The following is a 12,397-nucleotide window of genomic DNA, read 5'->3' as shown; positions in this document are numbered from 1 at the left end:
TATATGCACAGTTACACTATGGATGTTTCAAAACTTGAGCTCACCAGATTGAGTATTTTAACACTTGCCCTCCCTTCAGTTTGACCTACAGATTTATTAATGAGACTCCACGCAGAAGAGGACAAATTGTCAATCTGCCTGTTGTTAACATGATGTCATAAAAGATTTTGCCAAATGGTGTTCTACTTTACCCTCTCCAACCACTTTTAACTGTTACTTAGGAAAGAGTTCTCTATTTATTTTAAGAACACAAACAGCAGCAAGGCTTTGCTAAGTGCTTCTGTATGCTTGGATGGGCAGATTTTGCAGGAGGGTGGATGACACTCCAGACAGCACTGCTGCAGATCTCCAAAGGTGGAGAAATTCTCCAGAAATAGTCCAGAGCCTGAGTTTCCAGGCGAAGTGCCTGTATTTTGGAGAGCAGTTCTATGCTCCTGACCTTGCATCCCATCTCAGTGTTCGTACCTTATCTTAGCTCCTGTTTGTGGTGCAGTAAGGACAATCTCCAAGGACTTGGATATTCCATTCCCTTTTAGCAGAGATTATGAACACCTTGGAGACTATCTGCACTGACAGATGAAGGAGTAGGCGTGTGGCCACGCATCCTAAAACAGCTGAATGGCAAATGGGAAAACTGGATAAGGCCCTACTGGGCAATGGGTTCTCTGACTAGTAGGAAAGTCCCTTTCAGACTTCTATACCTGGGTTTAGGTTATGTGCTCTAAAGGGATCCTGCCACAACACAGAGGTGGTTGTAAGACTCTTTTGGGAATTTCTTGTAAAGTGTCCTAAGACTTGAGAGAACTAGCTGCTAAAAAGGTAGCAAGCATGCAGCACTACACCTGCAAGAGACCACCAAGAACATTTCCACTTCCTCAATCAACCAGACTGTGACAACACAAAACTAGCTTGGAAGCACTTCCATTGCCACTTTTTCCTGGAAAAAAACTGCCTGTTTTGTTTGCTTCCACAAGCCATCCCTGTTTATATATTCCTGTTTATACTTGATGTTAGTACATGCCTTGGGTTTTGTTTTTTTTTTTTTTTAACAGGAAACCATACTATCGCCACATTCTTAAATTCTTCCCATTCACAATGCAGTCAGCATTCTGGAGAGGATAAAGTATCAAACTGCTCATACCATATCCCCTTGCAATACAGCACCATTAAGATATTCCAAAAAGAATTTTTCTAGAGTTGTACAAATGCAGTTTTCCCTCCTGTATCAACAAAAAATGGATAACAGAAATTACATGTATTTCCATTAGCAAAGAAAGTAAAACCACTATTTAGCTTCCTTACATACTTGCAGTAATATAAAACAGATTTAAAGAAGCACTTTCTTCTACAACCTTTTGCAAGTTGTTCTCTTTCCTTTGGAAAAAAGGTGCAGAACAACTATGAATAAATCTAAGCCTTTCATATGTCAAAAGAATAATTACAGCAAAAATCACAGCTGTCTGAAATATTATTCTATGTTGAAAAAACAGGATTAAAAACATCAACTTCCATAAGTATTTAATTTTACCTCACAATTGCAGTGACTGCATTGACAGATTGAAAAAAAGTGGCATTGTTTAAAAGAAGATTCTAAGACCAAACAGCAGAGGGATGCAAAATAATAAAATAAAGAAAAAATTGTGTTCTTATTAATCTTGCCATTATTTAAAGAAAAAAAAAAAGTACTGAAAGGCTATATATTTAAATGAAAATTAACTAGAACAAATTATCACAGCTTTCAATGAGGGCAAGAGCTTAGCAGGATTTTCAAGAGATTAAGCCCTTACATAGCTAATGAAATCATTCAGGATTTAAGCCAAATACTAATGGATGTGAGGAAGAAATATCTCTTAATGCAAATTAGTCAGTAGGGTCTATGATGGGATTTCTTGCACCTTCCACTCAGTGAATCTGATTAAATGCAGAAAGCAGAGCACTTTCCTAGACTTGATACAGTTACTTTTCAATAGAGTTTTGTGGTATCAAAGATGTGTATATTCAGTTCTGCTGAGCACTGCATGTGCTGTACGCTTTCCTAGGAACAAAAATAAAGATGTGCAAACATTTATTGAATTAAAGACTTAGTTCTAAAACAGACATTCCCAAAAGCACATATTCTTTAAAAAACACCTTTAGGAATTGTGATAAAAATTACATTTTACTGGTTCAGCTGCCACAGCCACTACTAGCAAGTTGTCAATTACAGTATTAAACTGTCAGTTAATGAGTGGGACATGATGATCCTTGTGGGTTCCTTCCAACTCAGAATGTTTGGTGAATCTGTGAAATTCACAAATTCTGCTTTTTTTACTGAATGCTAAAATAACTTATTTAAGTTGAAAGCAACATTCAATAGCTCTTGTGGCACATTGAGCACTTTTAATACAGTTCATTACTAAAACTCTTTTTCCTCCTTTGTTAAACCACAAGTTATTATTTATTCTACTTGGAAATTGTGCTTTAAATTTCTTTTAGAAATACATGTTCTTTGAATAACTATTTCTTTTAGTATCCTATGAACTAGAACAGACAAATTACTTTGATTTGTAACTTCAAAGCCTGACTACAGAGGAAAATTATGTAGGTAAATAATATCATCTGCTCCAAGGCATTAGGAAATAAATGTCTAATTCAAGGTGCATCCTAGTAAAACTTGTGGTATAGTCACATGAAATCCACTACAATTAATTATTTATATCTTCCTCAAAGGATTCTACTTGCTAAGTTCTGTAAAAGGACACCAACACTTGACAAGAAGAAACGCAGTGGACTTTTCCCAGGAGGATATGTCCTGAAAATTGTCATGGGAAACCCTCTTCTAGTCTCAGAGAAGAATAGATACCTTGGAATAATGCACTTAAAACACTGAAAATCTAAGGAACTTGTAAAATTAAATGGACTTGGCAGTCTTTTCCAACCTACATGATTCTATGGTTCTATTCTACCATGTTAAGACATCTAGTATTCTGCAATTCACTTTCCATGAGCCCATTCAAGTTAAAAAAGTTAAAAGTTATTTAAAACTTATTTCAATAAAAGCAATAAAATGTTGTTTCAATAAAAACTTGTTTCAATAAAACAGCCTATTAAAACATTTTATTGCACACAGCCATATTCTAAATACCCCTTAAATCAATTTTTTCTTCCAACTTCCTACTGTGTATATGCTCAAGATAGTCATCAGCTATGGCTGAACAGAGTCTGGAGCCTGAATAGTCTAGGATCCAAATATTGTGACTAAACTTTCTATTCTTCTTGGAATTCCTTGTGTTGCTCAGACAAACTTAATTTCAGTTCCTCCTTGAGGCCTCCATACTCTCCTCATCCTGAGAGAAATATGCCAGCACCTTTCACTGTAGTCACAAATTGGACAAAGAAGTGCTTCTTAAAAAGGTTTTGGGAAAAGCCTTTTTTGGAATCATGCTACAAAAGCAGGGAGCTGTCTTCATATCAGCTCCAAGACATACAGAGACACCAAGAGTTCTCCCAAATGATAATACACTGGAGCTGTTGTTATAATATGTACTCCTGGACTCTGTAGAATGTCATCACTCTGAAAACCTTATCACCTTACTTTTGTAACAACAAAAGCTCCTACAGAGTTTTGCAAATACCACAGAAATATTTTATATTTCATTTTGCATGGCTTTTAATTGCTCCAAAGGAGCTGAGAACAGAATAACTGATCCAAGCCAGTTCTTTCTCATATGAGTGGCCAATGTGAAACACATCCTACCAAAAGCAAAGATGATATAATTGCAAACACAAAGCTAAAACTATTTGTTGGCAGATTGAAACAAGAAACAACAGAGCTTCTGGTACAGATACCAGAACTGGTTCCTCATATGCTAGCTCGGATCTAGCCATTTTTCTTAGCTTAAGATGGATCACAGAGTTGATGCAGTCATATAATTTCCAAAGCCCACAGAAGTCAGACATGATTTTCATACATTATTGTACTTTGAAGTAAGCACTGCTGGATAAAATATGATGCTGTGCAGATCAAAGACTCAAGAGTCCTAAGCTCAGAGTTCACCTTTTCAAACTGATACAAAAATGACATCTAGCAAAAAAGAAAAAAAAAACCCTAAAACCAGAGAAGAGCAAAATAACTATTCCATATAGTATATGTAGTACATAGTACATATACTATACAGCTGCAGTATCCTAGAGCAATTTCGGTGTCAGTTCCAGGGTTCTCAGTTGTGAACACTTTCTCATTTCACCACCCCTCAAACTTCCCTGCTCATGGAAAGAGAAGCTGTCTGCTTCACATCAAAGCATCTGGAAAGTTCCCTCTGATGACAGATTTGAACTATTTGAAGAACAGTAATACAGCACTAGGTTGTCATAACTGAAAACATGGAAACAGAAGTCTTGTAAAGGGGTCTGGAGCTCAGCACAGAGAAAAATGAAAACTTCAAAATATTATAAAGGCAGAGATGTCAGGTTTTACACAGGTAAAGCTACAATATCAGTGTTTTTCTGCCACCTACTGATACCTTCCAACTCCCTTTTTACCTGGCAGTTTACTCATAAGATGTTCTATAAATGAATAGGTAACTCAGCTGCTTCTGACATCTGCTCATGCACTGTAAATCCCTTTGGAATTATTAGAATTTTTTAAGCTACAGCTCTTCAAATAAGCATGTGATGAATAGCCCTGCCCTGTACGGCTGCCACTGACAGCACTCATGTGAACACATCTGTTTACAAGAAAGGCATAAAATAATTTTATAATATCTATAACATCTATAAATATATATTAAACATTTTAATAATGTATATAAAAATATAATATCTATAAATATAACAACTGCATAATTAGTCAGGAAGGGATATTTTTCAAGATCACCATGCTACAAAGGGTTTGAGAATTGAGATAGTAGATACCTCAAACTATCAGTCTGTGTGTCAGTTGTTTGTATAAATCATCACAGTTTTTATTTCCATTTATGTTCTCTGTATGGGAACACACACTGTTTTTCCTGGCCTCATCTGCAACTATCAAGAAAAGCATAAACACTGGCAGGAAGCTATAAAAAATCTCTATAAAAATGGACCCCAAAAACTAGTAACTCCCAGAATACACCCATCCTTTGCATGAAAAGAGTTTAAAACACATTAATTTCATAGCTAATCTTGCCATAAAGATTAAGCACTATGAAAATATTTATTACCAAAAAAAAATCCCTAATTTATTAGTTCAATGAATGGGAAAGCTTCAGAAAGAGTTGCAAGAAACATTTACAAGAAAACCTGCATTCTAGAGACAGAGTGAAGAAAGTCAATTGAACTTCATAAACACAGAGTGCCACCAACAGCCTATCAGCTCTGCACAAGAAGCACATATCTATATGGGATCCTGAACTAGCAGATATAGGCACACCACACAAGAGTCCAGGAAGCTGATTCGTGATAAATTTAAACTGGAGCACATGACAGAAATAAAGCATTGTGATATCTAAGTATTAGGACAACTCTTGTAAGGGTGTGATAGATATTTCCTCATGATATCCAATTTTTAAAACAACTAATTGAAAGAGGATCTACAAGACTTTTGAATGAAGGAAAAGATAGAAGTTCATACCAGTCGGCTTTTTGAAAAAAAATTTCCAGCATTTCAACTGCAAAAGTATTTCACAGGATGTCAGGTTCCTTTGGAAATTTCTAAATGTAGCTGAAGAGTTCACACTTTAGAGAACCCAGAATTTTTCCCAAACCAGAAACATTAGAAAGGGATAATGCCCATACTGCTGTAGTGCCACTGCCTTTGCTGACTCTTGCTCTGCCTCAGAGCTCCATCTCATGATAAATTGTGGCAGCTCAGTGTGAGGGTTCACAGAGTTTCACAGACTATACAATCCCATCAATCAAGAATGTGAAGGAATGCAGTCTACAAAAATCAACATGCTAGATGCAGTATCTAATCAAAATGTTGGGTTTTCACTACATTTTGAAGTTTTTATCTGGAGCTTCACTTTGTGAACATTTGAGAGAAAATTGTGAATTTTGTTCAGAGGACCACAGCATCTGAATATGTACCTAATACCTGTAAGTAAAATTTTGCAAGCTATAATAAAATTCTTTCTGGATTTTAAATTTGTACTGTTAACTAATATAGCTAATATGCTTCTAATTATAGTAAATCCAAATATGTTGAAGGTATAGACAGATCTAACTTGGCATTTAGGTTGATAACAAAATTTTCTGCTACATAAACATATAAAAAACCAGGAAAGATATATTCAGAAAATATAAAAAAATCAGAAATTAAATGTAACACAACTTATCAAATATAAGTCTAAAACAAAGACTGTATCTGAAACACCAAATTCCTGAAATACTGTATGTTGTATCTCCCTATAAAGAGAAGTTTTACTACTGCAACAGCTGGAAGCATTTACACTTTTTAATATCTTTTTCAGTAACAAAGTTAAATTCTTCTTGCAGCTGTTCAAAAGTATTTTGGAATGGTTTGTTCCCTGGATCCAGCATACTGTGAAAGAATGTAAGGGCAAGGCTGAAGAGTTTTACAAATTGCCTCAATTTCAAAATAACTTTTAAAAATCAGATATTACTGATAATAACCCGTTAGTCACGAGGTGCATCAGACACGTGGAGCACAAGCAGGTGAGCTGCACAGGACACACATAAATCCAGCACAGCACTCACACATCAGAACTGAGGCCTGAGCTCTCCAGGGTCAATCTGAGCTCATGCAATAAACCCACTGTGTTCAGAACATCCCAGAGCTACTGAGTGCTCACAGGACATCTGGGTGTCCTGGGGAGGACAGGACCTTTATCCCAGGCACACAAGTGACCTCTCTGCAACTGCAGCAGAAGATGCAGCTTCCTCTGTTTGGCTATTCTGGTATGAGACCTAATCTCAGGCAACAGTTCTGCTCTGGGCTTTTAAATAACTGTGATAACTACTTCAGTTTGTTCCCATGCTTTGCTTTTATCTGTTAGACCTTTAAAAAACCTAACAAGCCTTAACTTGGTCCCTGTTATTTGTAATCTCGAAGCCAAAGAACTTGCATGAAAAATTTTAAAAGTATTTACAATTACCCTGTAATACCCTAATATAGAATGGACAATATGTATTTCCTTCTGAAAAACATGTGAAGATGGACTATCAAAATCTGCTAAACATTACCATAATCAATCCCATCATATATGAACACCCTCATACATGAATACTTAGAGTATTTGGGATCAAACTCTACTGCTTTAGCCTATTTGATGAATTTGTCTGTGACTGAGCAATCCAATTCCAGTAGCTATTTCTGCATTCACATTTCTTGGCACATTAATATAAAGCCATCTATCATGAACTGCAGAACTTTTAAAGGTACAAATGGCAACAGAAATGTCTTATAACGTTGGCAATTTTTAGAACACGTTTCAAATTCTGATAGATTAATCAGGTTATCTAGTTTAACATTACAGCTATTTTAAAAAATCAACTAGAAAGCACTAAGAAACCCTAAGCCAATTTACCAGCAGTTCCCACAGATCTGAACAAGAAATTCTAACAGATGAGCATGCTGATAAAACTTAAAAATATACAATTCATTACCAGCTGCATCAAGCAGAATTTATCAGCTGTGAAACAGGAGCTACAGGAAAGCACTTCCCTCATCAGGTGCCCATGATAAAGCATGCAGGAGTTTGCCTGGCATCACAGCATGTAGTTTCTTCTTCATCTAGAAAGAAAGGTAGACCTAAATCAAAATTTGTTGACAGAATAGAAAAAGCTATTCAATAAGATTGTGTATGGATACACATGTTTAATGTATTTCAAAAGTCACCCTCTCTGCCCCTCCAAATAAAGTGAAACTTCCACTTGATTTTAATGGACCACAGAAACTACATGGCTTTCAAATGAAATATACACTTTGCTACCTCACAGCCACAGCAACTCACCTGCATTCTAACATCTGAATTGCTGATGAGCTTCTATTTCCCTGAAAGAGGATGCTTTCTTGAATTTAGAGTTAATGGAGGAGAAAAATGAATTCTCTAAATGAATTCTTCAGAAAACATGCTCCACAAACAAATACTTGACAAAACAGCTAGAGGTCAATATTGACAGCCTGTCAGATCAGAGTTAAAAGAGAACTCTTTTTGGTGAGGAAATATCATATTCCTTGGTGTCTCCTTTGAGGATGAGGACATGGTGTTCAGAACCCAGCCCAGATGCCATCTGGTTTTTCTGAGCTGTCACTTACTGTAGCTGTAACAGAACCTACTACAGAAAGGGTACAGTCAGGGACTTGGGCACTATTAGTACAAAGCATGCTACTTTCACTTCAAATCATTTTACAAACTTAAAAAAAAAAAAAAAAAAAAAAAAAAAAAAAAAAGCAAACTGGCCCACTTTGACTGGTGTAATTTTAAAACCACCTGAGCACCTCACAACCTTCCCTGGCTGTCCCAGTAAACTTCCTCAGTTAATGAAGTGCCACTCAGCCATTTCTGCAAAAGAGCAGAAAGATGTTCCTATAAAAGCATTAGCTGCTTTTCTTCAGGCATTAGTCACTTGACATCTAAATTGTTTTCAAAGCGACTATGAAGAACAGTTATACTTTGTAGACATAACCCCCATTTTTAAAGTAACAATGACTTTTTAATGGCTACAAATGCAAATTTTCATAACTGAGTCATGAAGAGATCTGCACCATTATGTACGAGTGCCTCCTTCCAGCAGCAGATTTTTTTTCTCAGTTAATTATTTTAGATCATTTTCAGATAAGTGGGAAGAAAAATACTCAAATTTCAGATTATTAAAAATAATGAGCTGTGGATTCCCCATCCTGGAAGTGCTCAAGGCCAGGTTTGACTGGGCTCTGAATAACATGATCTAGTGGATGGTGTCCCTGTCCATGCAGGGGCTTTGGAACCACATGATCTTTAAGGTCCCTTCAAACCCAAACTATTCTATGACTCTGTGATTATATGATTCAGACTTACTAGTAATTTCACAAGTGTGTCTGTGTGACAACAATTTATCCATCTGGTGACAGTTACATAAAGGTCTAATTTTTACCCAAATTTTAATACATTCAATGTATGATTACTGATACTATACATGATAATTCTTCCTGAACTATTATCTGATACTAACACATTAGTAGTCTTAAAATCTATTTAATTAAATTTATCAGCTAGGTATGTAATTGAAGTGATTTTTAAAGTAAGATTTATATCAGGTGAATATTCATATTCTGTCATTCAGTAATTGATAAAATCTCTTATGCTTTCAGATCCTGAGGGTTGATGTCAACCCTCCTACAAGCAATAGTATTTCTCTGAACCTTATTTCATCAGGACCATGCAAAGCAGAGATATTCAGTGCTAGTAAATTACATAACTGTATTTTAGGATTAAGATCAATTTGGTACCCAAATGCTAAGTATCTGATGACTATCTGATGGCAGACAGCACTTTAAAAACTAAGGAAGACAGTGATATGCTGAAGACATGCGTATGATTTTAAAATATTTTTATAAAATACTTGTGGAATTTCCAGTTTATTTGTGTTTCAGCATGTGGTTTACAATCCACAGGAGCTAGAGAACAAACAGGAGGAAGAGATTTAGTCATGAAACAGAAACAAATCACCAGAAGATGAATGAAGAATGTCTGAACAGAGGGGAAGAAAGTCAATTGGAAATTGCAGGAGACTGAATTTAGTACTGGTCCCAGCTTTCAGGTAGGATACCTGGCAGGCAGATGTGCCTAACCTGACCTGGGTGAAAAGGCACAGTTGCCGTAGCAGGCACTGTCATCCTGGACTTGCTCCAAGAGCAGGGGGATTGTGAAGAGAGATTGTTTGTGAACATACACTTAGAGAAACTTAAATGGGGTCCCAGGCAGCTCCAGCAGGACCAGGATATCACGTTCTCTTAGTATGTTCCACAAACTTCTTCCAACTACTAACACAACACAAGTGAGCAACCATTTGTATACTTACTTTCTTCTCATAATATGTTTAATAATATACCTGAATACATATACAAGTTTCCTTACTGATCTCAGTAAAATAAATACTTACATGTCCTAAGGAAAACTTGTTCTACCAGATGCTCCATCCAGAGTACCATTAAGTGTAGATCAAGGTACAGAACTGTCACTCTAAATGCACATCATGTATGCTAGACCAGATTTTCCAGTTAACAGCAGTGCAATTTGTCTTATGACACAGCGTAAACAGCAGAGAAGCTAAAAAAAAAAAAAAAGTAATGGGTCAGATTACAGGTCTGTTTAGGCATTATTCAATCTCCAATAAAGACAATACAATGCATCTGCATAACAAGTAAATTATACTTTCTTTAAGTACTCTTTCAACATTAGGCAGTCTGTATTTTGCATACTGCTGTACCAACATTGCTCAGGTAGGGGCAAAGTTGAGGCTGAGGTGATGGGGATGGCCAAGACAGCAGCAGGGGTTCCTCACTCAGGGCAGTGAAAGGATTCACAGAGGTTTGGGAGCATCCCTCCTCAGCAGTAAGGCCTCCCACATCATCTGCAGTTACTACTGCTGCTGCTGAGAGAATGAGAAAACTAAATTCAAAAGCCTCTACCTTAAACCACGGGAAATGCCACCAAGTTCAATGCAACTACTCAATATAAGCACGTAAAAATAAAATTAATACATTCCTAACTGACTTGTTAAGTTTTGCTGCACAATAGCAGGAAATATGTAAATAAGTATTTTTATTGTACTACCTTCCTGCAGGTTCTGATTTACAAGCCATTCTATTTGTCGTCTATTTGTCGACACCTCAGTGTCTCCAGCAAGCTATGGAAAACAAATGAGGACAAGCTTCCAGGGGAGCATAACCCCATATATTTTCGCCACACACTAAGCGGTTGACCAGCGGCTGTCCCGCTCCCACAGGCGAGGTTCCAGCACGGGTTTTCAAGGGCTGAAGGGCCGGGCCCCTCGGCCGTGTGAGGGCGGACGCGGAGCGCGCTCCCTCACGGGCGGCTCCCGGGGCCGCGCCCAGCCCGCCGCACCGGCGCCCCCTGGCGGCGGCGGGCAGGGCTGCGCCCCGAGCGCCCGGCTCAGACTCGCGCCCTCACAAAGGAAATTAAAATAATGGCTTTATTTCATCTACATTGCTTCTGGATATTACTGCGTTCTTTCAAAAATCAGAGCAAAGCGAAGGCTTCGGTGAAATGCTGTAAAGAACCTACCATATTCAAACCGATTTTAACACTTACTGGATGAGAAGTGTTGGGCAGTGTCACACTGTGCTGAACAGAGAACACACGTTGTTCAGAGGGCTGTTTCAACTTTTTTCTGAAAGTCAAGGTCACCTTTGCAAGATCTTTGGTTTAAAGCACGGCTCAGCCATAATTATTTCATCTTCCTTCAGTCTATCAATATAACCAAACTGTCTAAAAGCATCCCTCAAAAATGCACAAATATTTATTTGTAAAAAGTCCGAGCCAAATCACTTGATGGAAGTTCTCCCTTTTCAAAAAGGACTCCGCTCTCAGCTACGGTAATGCAAATCCACACATTCAAAACCAAGAGCTATTCCTGATCTATAGCAGCATTTTTATTAACAAAATGTTGTCTCTTGTCCTTTTCAGTTTCTACTGACATCCCAAAGACTCAGATTAAAATGAACTTCAATGAATGATTCAATTAAAAATGTAAGTGCTGGTAAGTATGCAGGAACTTTAAAAAAAATTAAATAATACTAAAAGAAATACGCAAAAATGAAGAGGTGTGATCTATCAGTTTGTCCTGAGCACCAAGAGGACTCATCCAATATGGAATGCATCACAAGTACTATATGGAAAGGGGATTTGTTCCACGAATGAGGCACCTCAAAACTGCTGCCCCAAAGCACTTACTGAAGACTGAAAGAAGTCTTTGAGGAAAAAAGATACCACAGAGCAAAGAAAAACACAGTCGAAAAAACACATGCTTAGAGTATTTAATGTACTTGCTCCACAAGCCGTGTTAAAGGATACCGTATCGAGCAGAAATAAAAACGTTATTAACAAACAAATTTTGACGACCGACATTACAACAGCTGTTTCACTGTAAATCATGGTTTAACTTTTCAGAACGTGCTGTAGTACTGACAGCCATCCCGGCTGCCTCCCACTGACACCACCTCAGAGCGGCGTGCAGGAGTACACAGCAGTAACAAATATCAACAACTTTTCAAACAAAAATAAATCGGCTTAAGCAAGACAGATGATTAGCTGGTTTCTAAATCGACTTCACTTGCACATCCTTGACTACCGGAGATGGTCTATTCCCACACACCCAGCCCGAGAACAACCTCGCACCAGCACTGCCGAGGCTGCGGCGCTCCCGGGGCCCGGCCCGGCCCCGCGCACGCGCGGAGCGGCCGCCGCCCCTCGCC

At 37.7% G+C, this 12,397-nt stretch overlaps 1 long non-coding RNA gene across 1 annotated transcript; it reads right to left on the bottom strand.

The window, feature by feature from the left end:
* Positions 1 to 7,577: 7,577 nt before the first annotated feature.
* LOC121341907 lies at positions 7,578 to 12,346 on the bottom strand. The gene is made up of 4 exons (XR_005953474.1): positions 11,997 to 12,346; positions 11,235 to 11,306; positions 10,063 to 10,229; positions 7,578 to 7,711 (listed from the first exon to the last, which is right to left on the bottom strand). It is a non-coding gene; the product is annotated as an uncharacterized LOC121341907 (long non-coding RNA).
* Between the last annotated feature and the right edge of the window lie 51 nt (positions 12,347 to 12,397).

The sequence above is a fragment of the Onychostruthus taczanowskii genome, unplaced genomic scaffold (assembly GCF_017590055.1).
Source record: "Onychostruthus taczanowskii isolate IOZ18803 unplaced genomic scaffold, ASM1759005v1 scaffold5, whole genome shotgun sequence".
Taxonomy (NCBI): domain Eukaryota; kingdom Metazoa; phylum Chordata; class Aves; order Passeriformes; family Passeridae; genus Onychostruthus; species Onychostruthus taczanowskii.
The sequence above is the reverse complement of the archived record's forward strand: the minus strand, read 5'-3'. Positions and strand labels throughout refer to the sequence as shown.